Source organism: Ceratotherium simum, chromosome 15, assembly GCF_057802395.1.
Source record: "Ceratotherium simum simum isolate JZ-2026a chromosome 15, ASM5780239v1, whole genome shotgun sequence".
In the NCBI taxonomy this organism is placed as follows: domain Eukaryota; kingdom Metazoa; phylum Chordata; class Mammalia; order Perissodactyla; family Rhinocerotidae; genus Ceratotherium; species Ceratotherium simum.
The window spans coordinates 26,196,655-26,213,366 of NC_141914.1; the positions used below are offsets into that span (position 1 = coordinate 26,196,655).

At 49.4% G+C, this 16,712-nt stretch overlaps 1 protein-coding gene across 3 annotated transcripts in view; it reads right to left on the reverse strand.

Annotated features, from left to right (window-relative positions):
* The window catches only part of SLC12A8 (solute carrier family 12 member 8), a 126,087-nt gene that overhangs the window by 51,271 nt on the left and 58,104 nt on the right, over positions 1-16,712 (reverse strand). The window lies entirely within an intron of this gene.

The following is a 16,712-nucleotide window of genomic DNA, read 5'->3' on the forward strand; positions in this document are numbered from 1 at the left end:
AGAGAGCGGAGGTCTTCCTTCCTTCCATCTTCCTTCCCACTTCTAAGGCTTGACTTTTATGTATCTGTATCTGTAAATACAGGTAGATGAAATGACATGAAGGAGAACAGTAGTTACCTCCGGGAAGGGGAGCATTTTCATTTTTTGCTTTATAGACTTCAGTACAGCTAAAATCTTTCAATGAGCATGTATTTATGTGTTTCCTTCTAATTTCAAAAATTAAGTTACCTCCCTGCTCAAAAACCTTCCCATGAGTCCCTATTAGCTACAGAACAAAGTCCAAACTTCTTAAGATGACTGTCAAAGCCCTCCACAACCTGGCAACAGCTCAACATCTCCTATTCATCCTTTGCCTTTCCTCTCCCAGTCACACCGTCACACAGATGACTCTCCCCAAGAACACCACGAATACCCATCCCTGTGTACCCTGCCTTCCAGACCCTTCTCCCACATCTCTAAGCATCAATATTGTGCTCACTCTTCAAGCCCATCTCCAATGTTGCTTCCTTTGGGCTTTACATGGACTCCCTATTCAGAATCAATTCCTCCTAACTGTCCTTGGCACCATGACTAGCCATGTTAGGTCTTCCCCCACCTAGACTCCTTGGGGCAAGAAATCCAGTCTTCCACATCTCTGTCCCCCAGAGTCAAGCACTGCACCCGGCACCCAGGAGGCAAGTGGCAAATATGGGTCACACTGAAAAGAATATTTCTCTTAGATCTCTTGGCTCTGGGCACATCTCACGTCTATGCTTTCAGTTTGACTTCTCAGAGACTGCTTTATAGCAGGAACACCTCAGATCTGATTTCTTCAAAGCATGTTAAACATTTGGTACATTGACTTTAATAAAATTTTTCAGGTGGTTTCAGTCCTACAGGCGCTTTTGTTCTTTGTCAAAGGAGGTCCCTTTGAATAGCATCTGTGGACACGTTAGTGGGCTGTGGAATTTTAAGATGTAAGTCAAGTGATCTTGGGCTCAGGAACACCCAGGACATCCAGCCTCTACTTTCGAATCTCATCTCTGAGAAGGAGCGGGTTTGTTCCTGTTAACTACAGTCCAAGAGAAGCCAATCCTGCTCCTTTTCCCTCAGTCCCCGCGATCATGGAGGATGGGCACTCAGCCATCACTCCTGAGGACCCCCAGGGCTGTGGGGACAGACTCTCCTGCCCGCCTGTCCTTCCCTTTCCTCAGGGCTTAGCTTCACCCTGAGCTTCCCTCCACGAGAGAGCTCCTGCTCGCTCACGAGTCCAATGAGATCGCCAGCGCTTCTCACAGCTTCCAAGATCCATAACTTCACAGGAAAAATATTTTTCAAAAAAATAATAAAACGAGAGCTGAGTGAAGCACAAGGCACCCTTGGGAGTCCGGTTGAGACTTAAAATCCTTGTCGATTGCTTTCTTTTGCCTGAACACAGAATCTGTCCTGGGACATGAAATCTCAAGGACTGTGCAACATTTCTGAGTGGTTTGGCATCTTCACAGCTGGTCCTCCCCTCATTAACAAAAAAGCAATAATAGCTAAGTTAACTTGAGTTTATCCGCTGGCTGACCCCACTGACTAGCCTTTCTGAGGAGAAAACCAGCCCAGCCTGCCTTGGAACAGAGCTCAGCCAAGCTGGAATGACGCACAGGTCTCAAAGCACATCTGAGCACGGGGCTGTGCGCACTGGGCAGGCAGGACATAAACACTTGATCAGGCTCCCTTGATCTCTGCAGTCTCTAAGGCGGCCCTGACTTAGGCCGGTATTTGGTCACCAGCATGAAAGGCTCTGCCCTGATCACCCTGAGGGTCAGAGGGGATTTCAGGTCTCAAAGATGAGTCACTGGGAAGCATTTTCTCTCCCTCTATCCCACCAACAAAACCCACAGATGAGCGAAGGAGTCACTTGGCTCACACGGGGGTCTGCGGAGGAGGCCTGCCTCGGTCCCCTTGCTCTGCAGGGCTGACAACGAATGCAGCCCTCACACACCCACAAGCATGTGCTCACACCTACATGACTGCTGACCCAGCCTCTCTTCCCAAGTCCAGTTCTCAATCTTTCTCAAGGAAATAATCTTAACTTTGAAAAGAACTTTATGGACAAAGATGTTTGTCAAGGCTTTATTTATAATAATGTAAAATGGGGGAGGGTCTAAATAACTATGGGGGACTAAAGTATTTTAAACACTCATAAAGGGTTTTTAGTACCACAGAAAACTGTCCATGTTACATATGATATATGTTAAGTAAGAAAACTAGATACCATTTACAGTACAAATACAAAAAAAAAGTTTTAATTTATACATGTAAGAAAAGACTAGTAGGAAACATACCAAAATACTAACTGTGGTTATCTGTATAATGCAATTATGGGCAATTTCTTTTTCTTTCTTTTTTTACGTTTATAGATTTTCCACATTGTCTTTAATGAGCATTATCGACTTATCATCAAAAAGTAACATCTTTTAGAAAAACATACAACAGCCCAAAACTGAAAGCCCACTTTCTCCAGACGGCTTTTCTATAAAAGAAGATCTTTTCGTTTTTTCTTTCCATTTATACCCTCCCTGCTTCTCAAAATGATTTCAGTGGTTTATGAGAAAAACGTAAGTAAGATAGGGCAAATGAAATAAGGAACAAAAAAAAAAGAAATTGAGCAAGAGAAGGGAAACACCCTCAGCCCACAGCCGCACCTCCATGGAACACAGCCTGAGGGCTCTGACTAAGGCTCTGAGGAAAGATCCTGCCATGATATCCCTCAAACTAGAATTCAAGCCCTAGAGAGACCATTTTATGGCTTTTTTGACCAAGTCCACTCAGACAGGGACAGAACCCCAGGCCCAGCCCTCACACAGGCCACTTTCCAACGATAAGAAGGGGTCCCAGAGGCCTGCATGGCCTCATTTCCTCTCTCTCTACCTTCCAAGGCCCTTGTGACTTCTACCCTGAACCCCCCACCCCCCACCTCAGGTCCCCAGTCCTGAGCCAGCACCCACAGAGGCTTGGCCCCACTGGCTTTCACCCTGATTCCTAGAGCCCCGGTCTCTCTGCCACACCCCAAACCTGGGGGTCCAGCCGGACCTTGAGCCTATGCAGAGCAGGTACCCAGGGCAGGCCCTGATGTCTCTGACTGGCTCGTCCCTGCTGGCTGAGGTGTGGGTGAGGTTAGCTGGTCACGTCCAGGGTGCAGGGCTGAGCTGACACCACATGCCATGCCCTCTTACAGTGGGTCTTGATGCCTCATTTGCTGACCAAAGGTTCTTAATTCTTCTAGTCATGGCCCTGTTTAAGAATCTCATGAGAGCTGTGGCACTTCTCCCCACAGACAGTACATTTTGCATACGATTTGGGAGTTCCTGGGCCTCTGAAGACTTTCTGGGGGGCATGGACCCCGAGGTTCAGGATCTCTACTCTAGGAGCTGCCTCTGCACCTGAGACTGTTCTGCCAGGCCCTGCATGCACCTACGGTGTCCCAAGCCCTGACTGCCACCACGGCCCTGCCTCAGAGTGGACAGTGACCCCAAGTGATGCAGCCAACAATGTTTCATACTCCAGTCCCTGCCAGGCAATGTCTCCACGTGCGCAGGGATGTGCGGGTCCCCCATGGACGTCACAGGGCAGCCTCTCTTCTGAACATAATGATGAGCAGCCATTTATTGAACACCTCCTACGTGCCAGCCACTGGGCACTAAGCCCTTTACAATGGCATCCTTGATCCTCACAACTACCCTGCAAGACCAGAGGGGAGGAAACCAGGCTCAGGAAGGTGCAGAATATTGTCCAAGGTCACACAGCCAGACCTGCCTGTATTACAGCCACGGCCTCTTCTCCAGGAGGCCGGTCCTCCCTCACAGAGAGATGCATGCAGCACAGGTTCCCTTCAACCCTATGAAACATGCCCCCAGAGATCACAGCATCTCCCTCTCTGCATCTGTGGGGGGCAGGCAGGGAGCCTCCCCTGTGGAATGCCACCCATCAGGGGTATGTGACCGGCTGGAGTTTCCACAGCTGGGAGGAGGCAGAGCCCAGCCTGGAGCTCAGCCTGCCTGAATTCAAAGTTTTCCATCTACCATACCATCCCTCTGTAATTCATCCCAGAAGTGTTTCCCCCGAGGCTTCTAAAACGTGTTTTTCCGCCTCTGTGGGCCTTTCGACTCCTCTGCTGGTAAAACGGAGAAGCTGGGCTGGGGCCCTCTGAGCTGACATCTTTCAATTCTGAAAGGCCTGGGATGCCCCTGCCTGCAGCTGCTGCAGGTGAATGTACCTGGGTTTGACCTACGTGTCTGTTTCTGTAACCACGGAAAGAAATACTTTGGTCCCATTTAAGCTATGTGCTTTTAGGAAGAACAAAGACAGAACAAGAGAGGGAAAGAGAGAGAAACACACCACAGCAAAACCCAGGCAAGAAAAGGCAGACGGATGGGGCTGGCCTGGTGGCATAGTGGTTTAAGTTGGTGCGTTCCGCTTCGGCGGCCCAGGGTTCACCGGTTCGGATCCCGGGGTCAGACCTACTCACCACTCATCAAGCCATGTTGAGGCAGCTTCCCATGTAGAAGAGCTATAAGTCTACAACTATGACACACAACTGTGTACTGCGGCTTTGGGAAGAAAGAGAAAAAAAAGAAGAGGAAGATTGGCAACAGATGCTAGCGCAGGGCCAATCTTTAAAAAAATAAAAAGGCAGAGGGAAAACACTGGAAGGTCTGTCTGCAGAAAGGCTTGACCTTTCCCCTCAGGATTCGGGTAACACGGCTTGTTGGGATGCCAACAGTGGGCTGTGGTTCTGCAGGGTCCACTGTCCATTCCCAAGGGCGCTGCTTGTGGGACCCCACCCACCTTGCCTCGGCCAAAGGCCATCAGCCTGGTCACAAGTTGCAACAAAGAGCAGCTCCCTCAAGGCTGGGCTGGGCCCCACACCCTCCAGTAAGGTCGCTGCTGGGAAGCTCTCTGTGGCACTTGTGGTTCCCCCACCCCTGCCGCCCCCGCCTTTGGGGTCTGCTGAAATTACAAGAGGCAGTCGGGAAGTCATCAGCCCCCACACGTGGGTGTCAGATTGTGGCTGCTGACTAACTTAGAAATCGAGATTTCTAAAAATGATGCTGGCACTTGGAGGCCCCTGCCACCGGCTGCAAGCCACTGGCTCTGGGTGGGCGGGGGCTTCTGGCCCTGGCTTTCTTCTTGGCCGGGGGGCCCCCACCCCTCGACCCGTGAGACAGCCCTTTCCTGGGAACAGACAATGGGAGAGGCTGGTCCAACCAGGAATAGAAAGAGTGGAGGAAGGGCCCGGGAGAGAGGAAGGCTGGGAGGGGCCCACCACCGAGACCCAAAGGGCGGGCTGGGGCTGGGAGATCACAGGAAGAGCAATTCTGCAAGGAAAAGGAAAGGAGAGGCCGAGGTTCTGGGAAGGGACACACCCCCAAAACAACGCCTGGGGGTGGGGAGGGCAGGAGAAGGCCACCAAGAGCAAGCTGAGGATCCTCAAACGAGGAGGAAGTACAGTACAGTAGGGTGTGCACTAAGGAAACACGAATCGGGTGCCTTTGCCAAGGGTCAAGCATCGCTCTGTACACACGGCTCCTCCGAAGGTCCTCCCCACGGTGGGGCTGGACTGGAACCCATGATGGTCTGCCCAGCCTCCATTACTGCCCTGACCACTCTGGGACATCGTCTCATGGGGACAGAGATCTGCAGTGTGAGGGAAGGGGACAAGTCTGAAATAGCCTGACACAGAGAGGTCAGTGAAAAGGGGAAGAAAGAGAGGGTCCAGGGCCCCATCCTGTCCCGAAGTCCCCCACAGATCTCCTGCCCAACCAGCTCCTCACACTTATTCAGATATTGCCCAACCCCCCATGGTCTAAGATGGCTACAGATGGGCAGTTAAACCCAGCATGCCCCCGCCACCTGGGCTGGCCAGTGGAATTTGCCTCCTCTGTGCTCTGATGTCAGCTCCCAGGAGTACACGCATTGCAGTGGGTGAGGCAGCCACAGGGCACAGGAAGGAAGGATGCGCCCAAACAGAGCCCAAAAAGTACGGATTTGGGAGAAGTCTAGGCTATCCTTCTCCTCCCTGGGGTGGAGCACAGGGGGCCCCTCCTGGCACGAGGATCCTTAAGGTCTCTGGGGAGGAAGGGAGGAACTGTGGCAGGACCAAAGGTCGGGACACCTAGTTGGCCCTGGTTCCACCACAGACTCGCTGTGGGACCCGTGGTGAGCCCTTCCCCCTTTGAAATGCAAATTCTGCCTCTGTCAGTCTGGGCCAAGATTCTGCACTCTCAACCAGCACCCAGGTAATGCAGACCACACTCCCAGACGCAGGGCACTAGATGATTTTTCAGAACCCTCCTAATTCTGAAAGTTGCCCAACCAGAAGCCCATTATCAAGACTCAGGGCACATTGTCCGAATACACCATTGATTTCCAACGGCAGATGTGAAATCCCAAACTAGCTTCCAGAACACATCAGCACCACCCCTGCCTCCCTGCCACCCCTTCCCTTCTCTGTGGCTGTTGATACAATATGTGCTCCAGAACTGTGAGACAAGCTCACCACCACATTTTTAATATGTGAATGTAAAAAAGCAATTCCCAGTTACAAGTACTGCCACAAGGTCTTCCATCACTGCAGCGTCACGGGTGCCCTCCGTTAGTGCAGATGATGAAAACTGCATGGTCTAATTCATTGGCCCATTTTAATAACAGAGGAAACTGGAGTTCAGAGAGGGAAGCCAGCTGCTCGAAAGGCACGGAAAGCTGAAGGTGGAACAGTAACTCTGGCTTAGAGTTCAGCTTGGAGTCCACATAGTACCAAGTCTCAATTTGCTGGGCTGCCCCACTGAACTGGGTCGTAACAATCCTGGTCCACTATAGATGCTCCATGAAAGTATTGTGAGATGGAACTGAACTGGGCTGTACTGATTTGGACTGTATTGATCACGGACTGGAGAGACGGAAGGGGAAATATGAAACATTTGGAAGAGGCCCCCAAGGCACCCGCCCATAGCATGGCTTTCCTTCCCCACAGGAGTTCTGGGCAGTGAGCTGGGAGCCGTCCTCAGACTACAATCTCTTCTCTGGCTTCAGCCCTAGTGAGTTTGGTCCTCCAAAGAGAGGGTGGGGAGAGGATGTGAGCAAGTTTCCAGCTCCAAGGCCCCCACCCAGAGAGAAAATACACAGAGGGAGGGCTGGGCATTCCAGCAGTGGCCAGAAGGGAAGTCTGAAGTGGGGCTGGGCCTGCTCAAAGGGTGCAGAGAGGAGCAGCCTGGAGCCGCCAGGCCCCTGGGGAAGGCCTCCACCCTCCGGGACAACTGGCTGGCAGGAACAGCCGGGAGAGCCCCAGGGCTGGACAACCCAGGGAATGAAGGGCCCATGGCCCCGATTGGGGGGATGTCAGGGCAGCCCCCTTGGGAGGGTGTGGCTGCAAGTTTCCAGTAACAAGAGAGGCTCCCGCCAGCCTCTACTATCTAGGACGGGCAGTCCTGGGGGTCCTTCTGGGCAAAGGATTCCTCACTTGTCATGAAAACTTCAAGGGTGATGATGACCCTTTTCCTGATGAATGACTTCTAATATCCAAGAAATTGTTCCATCTGCTGACATGGGTTCTATTTCAAACGCTTAATGAACCTTTTCTTACAATGGCCTTGGGGTCATCAAGTGGAGATGAGAAGAGATTTTTGCCTGGAGAAGCCTCCAGAGGAAAGAACTGTCAAATGTCCCAGAACGTTAAAAAGCCTGACTCTGGCGGGAATTTGGGGCTCCCCTGGTCCCATGAAACAAAGTGGTATCTTGGGATAATAAGAGTGATTGTCACATATGCTGAGCAAGGGTTTGCGCCAAGCGCTGTTCCAAGTGCTTTATTTATGTCAGCTCACAACAACCTGATGAGGTAGGTGCATTTTTCAGGTAAGGAAATTGGAGCACAGAGAGGAGACTGGTTTCAGCCCTTGGCTGCCACTGCTGGGGTCAGTGCTCATCTAAGGATGCAGGCAGCAGGGGGAAGGAGCGGGGTGGGGTGGGGGGGCAGGAGGGGGAGCTGGTCAAGCCGGGCCCCACTGAGGGGACTACAGAGGCCCCCAGAGGCTGGCCCCAGGCCAGCCCGAAGAGCCCCCACTGGCCTGCCCAATGCAGCTCTCAGCTCAAAGGAGCCCTGAGAAAGGAAAATCTGGCCTTCTTATCTCCTGGGGGAAAGGAATGCACTCTCCCGCCAGGATAAGTGGCTGTTTTGACAGGAAGTCTCCACCCTGGCTGTGGGCTCCTCCCAGCCACCACTTACTCCTTCTGGCTGTCCCTGCCTCTGGTGTCCCAATTCCCATCCTGCTTAAACCCCAGACCCCCAACACCCCCGAAATAACCCTAACCCAACTGGTCATCCCCCAAATTGACTGCCCTTGCACAGCTCTGGCCTCCTGTAGTGGTCAGGAGCTCTGACCTGGGAGTAACACTCTAGCCTGAACATTCTCTTGCCTGGACATTCTCTCTAGGCAGGTCGCTGAGAAGGGGGTGGGAGGTTAAGTGGCTCCCAGCAGGGAGCAGTCAGCATGACACTGACGGTTATGTAAGCAGGGCCACCCTCCTGCCAAGCACTGTGCTGGAAATATCCAAACTCCCACACCCACCAGTTCTGCAGCCTCAGGCAGCTGTCCCAAACCCCAAGTCCTACCTAAGAAAGAAACAGAGGAGAAGGTCTCTTAGGATCCCTTGGCAGAAGATTAGTATCATAGGACCGTAGAATGTTAGAGGCAGAGGGGTCTTTAGCTTCAAACCCAATTTTACAGATAAGACAGTTGAGGCCCGAAAAAGGAGAGCCCCACACCACACAGTTAGCAGTTGATCAGGTAAGACCAGAACCCAATGGGGCCAAGCCCCCATCCAAAGTGTCCTGCGGGTCCTCATGGACCTTGTGATAGCATTTGTCTCTCTGTTGTCACTACCTGGTTACCTGCCAAGTGGCAGGAACTCTGCTATCTTATTTCCTGGTGTGTCTCCATTGCCTAGAGCCAGGGGGCATGAAAAAATATAAAACATTATTAATAATAAACAATGGAAACAACACAAGTGTCCATCTGAAGATGAATGGATAAACAAAATGTGGTACATCCATACAATGGAATATAACTCAGCCATAAAAAGGAATGAAGTATTGATACATGTACAACATGCATGAACCTTGAAAGCATTATGTCAAGTGAAAAAAACACAAAAGGACACAGGCCGGTCTGGTGGTGTAGTGGTTAAGTTCACGCACTCTGCTTCGGCGGCCTGGGGTTTGCAGGTTAGGATCCTGGGTGCGGACCAACACATGGCTTGCCAAGCCTTGCTGTGGTGGCGTCCCATATAAAGTAGAGGAAGATGGGCACAGATGTTAGTGCAGGGCCAATCTTCCTCAGCAAAAGGAGGAGGATTCGCATCAGATGTTAGCTCAGGACTAATCTTCCTCACACAAAAGGACAAATACCGTATGATTCCACTTACATGAAATATCTAGAATAGGCAAATTCATAGAGACAGAAAATAGAATAGAGGTTACCAGGGGATGAGGGGAGGGATAGGGAGTTATTGCTTACCAGACACAGTTTCTGTTTGGGGTGATGAAAATGTTTCAGAAGCAGATAATCTTGATGGTTGCACAACATGGTGAATGTAATTAATGCCACGGAATTGTACATTTTAAAAATGATTGAAACGGCAAATTTTAATGTTATATATATTTTACCACAATAAAAAAAATACGCAAGGTGTTTCTTTCCACATTGCGCCCTGCAGGGACCACCTCCTGCATTCATCCTTGTTTCCGGCCTGGGCTCCTCTCTGCTTTGCTGATGTGGAAATAGAGACTAAAGGCAGCTTCCCGGCCAAGGCTGATCAGAATGTAAGGGGCACACCTCAGGTATAGACCACTCCTAGACATGGACTCGGATGCTCTGCCAAAGCAAGCTGCCTCCTTGGGTGGAGGCCGAAGCGTGGAAGCTCTAGCTCTTGGCCGCTGCATGATTAGCAAGGCCCACCAGTGAGCCATCCGACCACAATTTCTTCAGGGCGATTTGGGCAGAAAGCACTCTGTTCTCAGGAATTTAGGCAGAAACCATGGCTCCCTTTGCTGATGTCTAGAACCTACGGAGTTTTATTCAGGGGTGAGGGGTAGGGATGGGGGGATTTGAGGCAGAGCTGTCAAGAAACGCAGACTGCAGTTTCTCGATATCAACCAGGCCCAGTTCCCACCAAAAACTTCAGCAAAGTCAAGGGCACTGGTGTCCCAGCCTTGCTTTTGGCACATGTTCCTACTTTCAAAACTCTCATGGTCACTGAGATCCCAGGCCCAGAAGCCATGTTTAACACGGGTCTCACTTAATGAGAGCTGGCCTTCAAAGAACATGCCTTTAACCCGGGCTGCCCTTGGCTAGTGCCCATGCTGTGCGCACCCCTTCCTTCAGGAGGGCTGGTGGGGGCGCTCTGCTCGCAGCACCCACAGCTTTCTGGCTTTGAGTGGGGAGGTAGGACGGGGCACCTGCCATCTTCCTGGGCTGCTGAAGCCCCAGAGAGGGTATAGTTTGTCCCAGTGTGCTCCTGGACGGTGGGCTCCTCGGCTGCGTGGTCCTTTGCAAGCCTTCACGTGCCTTTCTGCAGGGTGCTCACGGAGAGTGAGGTGTGTCTGTACCGTCTCCCCATTGGATGGGGAGTTCCTCAAGGCCAGGGACAAGTTCCCTCCTCCCCGGGGATCTCCTCCTCGTCCCCAGAAGGGTGCAATCACTGGATGTGCTCCACAGGTAGGGGGAACCGACACTCTGCCTGGGACGGTCCCAGCTTACACCTGTTGTCTGGGAGTATTTGTCAGTAGAGCCTGAAAGTGTTCTGATGACCAACTGATGAGGGGTAGGGTAGGGAAAAGAGCAAAGAGAAAGGAGGAAGGATGACACTGCTCTAGAGAACTTGGTGATGCGCCCCAGGGATGTACCTTGTTCTCCAAAGTACGGTCTTGGACCAGCAGCATCAGCTACACCTGAGAGCTTGTTAGAAATGCAGAATCTCAGCTCTCTCCTCTCCCTTCCCCATCCCCCAACCTGAGAAATTGGTATCTTCATTTTTTTTATTTTTTATTTTTATTTATTTGCTTTTGTGAGGAAGACTGGCTCTAAGCTAACATCCATTGCCAATCCTCCTATTTTTGCTGAGGAAGATTAGCCCTAAGCTAACAGCTGTGCCCATCTTCCTCTATTTTTTGTGGGACGCCACCACAGCATGGCATGAAGAGTGGTGCAGAGGTCCGGGCCCGGGATCTGAACCTGTGAACCCCAGGCTGCCAAAGCAGAGCACACGAACTTAACCATTACGCCTCCGGGTGGGCCCCAGTATCTTCATTTTAACAAGATCCCTAGATCTTGAAGCTTGAGAAGCACTATCTTGGAGTATAATCCAGGGGCCTCCAGAGACCTATTCTTCCAGGATAAACAATGATAATGATAATAATTATTTATTGAGCACCCACTTTGTGTCATGTATGACACTAGCCCTCTTACATATATGGTTGTATTTTATGCTTTGACAACCCAGCAAAGTAGGCATTATTACCTGCTTTTCAGAAATAAGGAGTACAGTCAGAAAGGCTAACGTACTTGACCAACTCTATCAACCGGTTATAGCTGAGCTGGAATTTGAACACAAGGGTCTGACTCTAAAGCCATGGCCCTGACAACTGTAGTAAATATGACACAATCTTTTAAATTGCGCCAGCAGTTACAGCCAATTGTCAACTCTCTACAGGGCCCAGAAATTCATTGGCAAGTGGAATCCCCAGGGAGGTATTCTAGGGGCCGCCCCATTGCCTGGTGCTGGCCTGGGCTAAGGTGCCTGTGTGCTGGGGCTGGGCTAACCCTGTGGCAGAGGGCTCACTATTTCTCCAGAACACATCCCTGGGGATGAACTTGCATGGCGCGGCCTGCGGTGAGCATTACGGTCTGGGACTGGAGTGACAGATAAGCTGGATGGTGAGCAGGTGAGCAGGTCTTCTACCAAAACTCGAGAACCTCTGGCACTGACCTCATCTGGGCCCTGGAGTGAGGGTAAGGGGGAGAAAAGCAAGAGGGGGCCCACCCGGTCCTCATTATATAACTTTCAAATTTATGATTTGGGGCTTCCTCTACCCAGCCCCTAGGAGGCAGCACTCTCCTGCCAACTGCACCCGTGGCAAACTTTACACTCCTCTCTAACGAGCATCCACAGGTTCCTGGGTCACAGACTCCAGCCCAGCTTCATGGAGCCCAGCCTGAGGCTGGTCCTCTCTGCACCACCCACTGTTGGCCTGGTCTGTCTGTTTCTCTGTATCTGTAGATGCCACCTCATGCCCCAATTGTGAGTGACTTGAGGGCACATTTCTGCCTTGTGTCCCTCACAGATCCATTATAATGCCTCTCAACCCAGTAGGTGCCCCCAAAATGCTTGAGCCAGACGGTGCCATCATTTGCCCTTCCACAGCCATGCGGAGGGCATTCTACTTGCTCCTCACAACCAGAGGACCAGTGAGAGGAGCACAGGCCCGGGCTGGAGAGGAGCTGGGGGCACAAGCGGGGTATATTAAGCCTTCCCTCAGAGTGTCACCCTCCACTTCCTTGGAACTCTCAGATGCTCAGGGCTGAGGCATGCGAGGCCCAGCAGCGGGAAAGGGCCCTCCCAAGCTGGTGATTTCATGCCTCAGGCATCCATCCTCAGAACGCTGGCCAGGGAGCCCGGGTGCCAAGGCCCCTCCTGCTCACAGAGCTGGAGCAGACACCGGAAAGAGCTGGGCAGTGTTAGCTCTCGCGTACTTCTATAGCCTTGACTGGGTCCCCATGGCCTCCTCAGTCTAATGATTCCTATCTCTGCTTTCCATAGCCACAGCCAGCAAATGAAAATAATCCAATGGAGATAGCAGGGGACCCAGGATTGTGGTCAGTCATTCTTTCTTCATCAGAGTCAAACTCAGAACAAGAGGAAGGCCCGAGGCGTGCCTGCTCCTGCCCCTCCTCCAGCCAGGCAGGAGTGAGGATCACTGCCCACAGAAAACCGTCTATCAAGTGCCGAATCCAAAAAGCCAGGAATTCAGGGTACCTAAGGCATTATTTTCTCCCTCTCCCAGAGAAATATTAAATGTTTAACTCATCTGATTTTAAAAACAAGAACCACCAATAAAATGTTCTTCCATAGGAAGAACAAATATAAGAACGTGCTCTGCTTCCTATTTAGGTCAGTAAGGGAGAGGACGTGAGAGGGAATGGATGGCGAGCATGGGTGGCAAGATGGCAAGATGGGGGCAGAGAGGAAAAAGAGGAAAAAAGATTGGGGAGGAAAAACAGAGGCAGAGACACACCCAAAGGAAGAAAGAACGAGGCAGGAAGAAAAGAGGGGAGAAACCAGGTAAGTTTTGAGGAATGCTGAAGATCAAAATTCACTCTTAGCTCAGTTTGCAAAAGTTCAGAAATCCTTACCCCCAGGGCAGGAGCCTTTGTTTATAATTCTTCACCATGCTGATCTTGAAAAATTCCTCTATTGAACGCTTAATCTTTCCCCTTTTGGGGTCAAATATGCCTTTGAGAATCTGGCAGTAGTTCTGACCGTCTCCTAGAAAAATATACTTATTCACATAAAATTTTGCATGCACTTTCAGGGGCTCATGGATCCTAAGTTAAAAACTACTTATTCTAGAAGCTCCACTCTGATTGTGAGACCCATAACGGCCAAAGCAAAAATACCCCAAATGCCAGATTAAACTAAGACAAGGGCAGGATGTGCTGAATCTTAAGTGTATTGAAGCCATCATAGCAAGCTTTTCCTTATACCATTGGCTTCATTGATAGAATTTTTGGGCCTAAACCCCCTTCCCTAGTTACTACCCCAGCTGTGTGTATGGCTGGTTATCACGCAGTAAAAGGTCTGCCTTTGACCCAGGTAGCAATGTTTGTGCTCACCTTGAAATTAACCCTTTACAGATCAATGGGATTATTAAACCACACATATGCAGTAGTTCCCAAAACTGAATGTGCATAAGAATTACCAGTGCGCAGGTTTAAAATGCAGATTACTAGTCCAAAGTTTGAGAGTCTGATTCGGACTTTTTCTAATGAGCTTCTAGGTGATTCTGATGCAGGCAGTCCCTAGACCAAACTCTGAGACACCCTGTTCTCATAGAAAATTGCAAGCATGGGAGGCTGAGCTTCTGGTCCAGCAGATCAGCAGATTCCCTACTCATTGTAGTGTCCTCCTCATACACCAGGGGCAGGACTGGCATATGTACAAGGGTACTATGTGACTACATTTGGACCATTGCATCAGAAAGGCTACCTTGACAGGGCAAAAAAGGTAAATGAACAATGTAGGACATAAAATGTATAGTGCCAGGTGAAACCCTCGAGGGCCTTGAATTGAAAGCAGCGGTTCCTAGATCTGATGGCAAATAAAGAATCACCTGGAGTACTTTTCATAGTTGGGATTCCCAGGCCTCAGGCTATTAGGGAATATATATATATACATCCTAGTAACAAGCTTCCCCAGTGGTTCTGACACACAGACAGGTTTGGGGACTTGTGTGTTTGTGGTACCCACAGGCCCAAGGGTATTTTGATCAAGACCATAACTGTAAAAATGTTTTGAAAAACTAAAATGCCCTTAAAATTCTCCAGCAGAAACCAGTGAACATTACTAGGGTTTTCTCCTTCTTTTCTCTTTTTCTCCTCCTCTTCTTTTTCATTGTAGAAGCTGAGACGGTGGGCCACACTGGAATGCTGTGAATGGGTTCCAGATGGCGAAGATTCTGGCCCCTTGGCCCGATTGCTCCTCCCTTTACCCTGGAGTCCTATACAAATATTATCATTTTCTGGCTATGCAGTGACATGAAAATGACTGGGAGGCACTAGGTCAGGTGTAAAAGAAACTCATGGAAGGGAAGGGATGGCTCGGTCCAGAAGAAATTGCCCAAGTATTTTCTGATTCTCTACGAGGTGGAAATTCCACACAAAAAGGGAACCACAATGTGCCCAAACTGGTCCACACTGGGCTTGGCATCTGATTGGGGTGGGGGTGAGGCATCAAGAGAAATGCTGCAAAGGCATCCCCATTTCAGACTGCTTGGCAGAGTGGCCGTGCAGGGAAATCGGGACGGACCGCAGCTCCTCCACCACAGAGAGCACATCCACGAGAGTAAGACTGCCTTTCGTTTATCTAGAATCCCCCCAATGGCAAAGCACTCTTATTTATTGTATTTCCTCAATTTGAGTATGATTTTTTTTTTTACATTTTTATTTCCTGAAATTTGGCTGTCTTATCATCAACATGTAGACTTAATATGTTTTTTTCTACCTGAAAATTTGGTGTGCCTTGAAATTGATGATGTCTTAGAATTGAGGAAATAGGGTTTATCACCTCATTTTATCTCAGAACAATCTGTGAGGCAGGTATGATTATTCTCTATTTTCCAGTTGAGGAAACTGAAGCCAGGACAGGTGATGTGCCCAAGGTCACGGAGTGAGGAAGTGACAGGGCCAGGACTGGAATCCAGTCTTCCAGCACCTTCTCCCCAACTCTGTGTGAGCATGGTTGTTCACACTGTAGGAACTGGGGGTTGGGGAGTAATTGCAGGGAAGAAGGGCTCTGAAAAGTGGCTTCCACCTGAGTCACTGCAGGGTGACAAAGCAAAAAGTGACTTTCCTCTTACTTCAAAGAGAAACTTGAGAAAAAAGAGAAACGTATATAGGGTTTATTTGGTTGCGATTGTTAGTTTCTTTTAGGCCATAACTAAAGCTCCTTTATGACGTTAGGAACTTAAGAATGTGCCATGCATAACTACTCATATAATGATCACATTTGGCATGTTTAAGTTTAAAATGGTGTTCATTTGGACAGTAATTACAGATTTACCGTTTGAATTTATTATTTTATTTACTTTTGAATGTTTATAATGATTTCTTGCAATTGGGATTATAAGGTGTTGTACCTTAAGAAATCTAGCATTTTGGTTTCTGCCAGTTTAAGAGGAGCAGGAAGAAGTTTAACAGAAGAAATTCATCATCAAAATAATAAAACCAAAAAGTCATTCTCTACAATATGCAGTAAGTGTTCATCTTCTGGAAAGCAGCAGGGAAGAGAAGGAGACCCCCTGACACACATACACACAAATAAACTCAAAGAAAAAATAGCCACTACTGACATACAGTAATCCCCCCTTATCCATCAGGAATGTGTTCCAAGACCCCCGGTGGATTTCTGAAACCGTGGATAGTTCTGAACCCTATATATACTATGTTTCTCCCTATACATATATACCTATGATAAAGTTTACTTTATAAATTAGGCACAGTAAGAGATTAACAACAATAACTTCTCTTTGGCATATCCAAATTGCCAGCATCACTACTCTTGCACTTTGGGGCCGTTAGTAGGTAAAATGAGGGTGACTTGAACACAAGCACTGTGATACCATGACTGTCCACCTGATAACCAAAATGGCTACTAAGTGACTAACAGGCGGGTAGCATATACAACACTGAGCCGCTGGACAAAGGGATGATTCATGTCCCAGGCAGCACGGAGCTGGACAGCTTGAGATTTCATCACAGCTATTCAGAATGGCATGCAATTTAAAACTTATGAATTATTTATTTCTGGAATTTTCCATTTAATATTTTCAGACCTCAGTTGACTACAAGTAACTGAAACCGCAGATAAGGGGGGACTACTGAATAATGTTATTTCTAATCCTTAAAAATGCC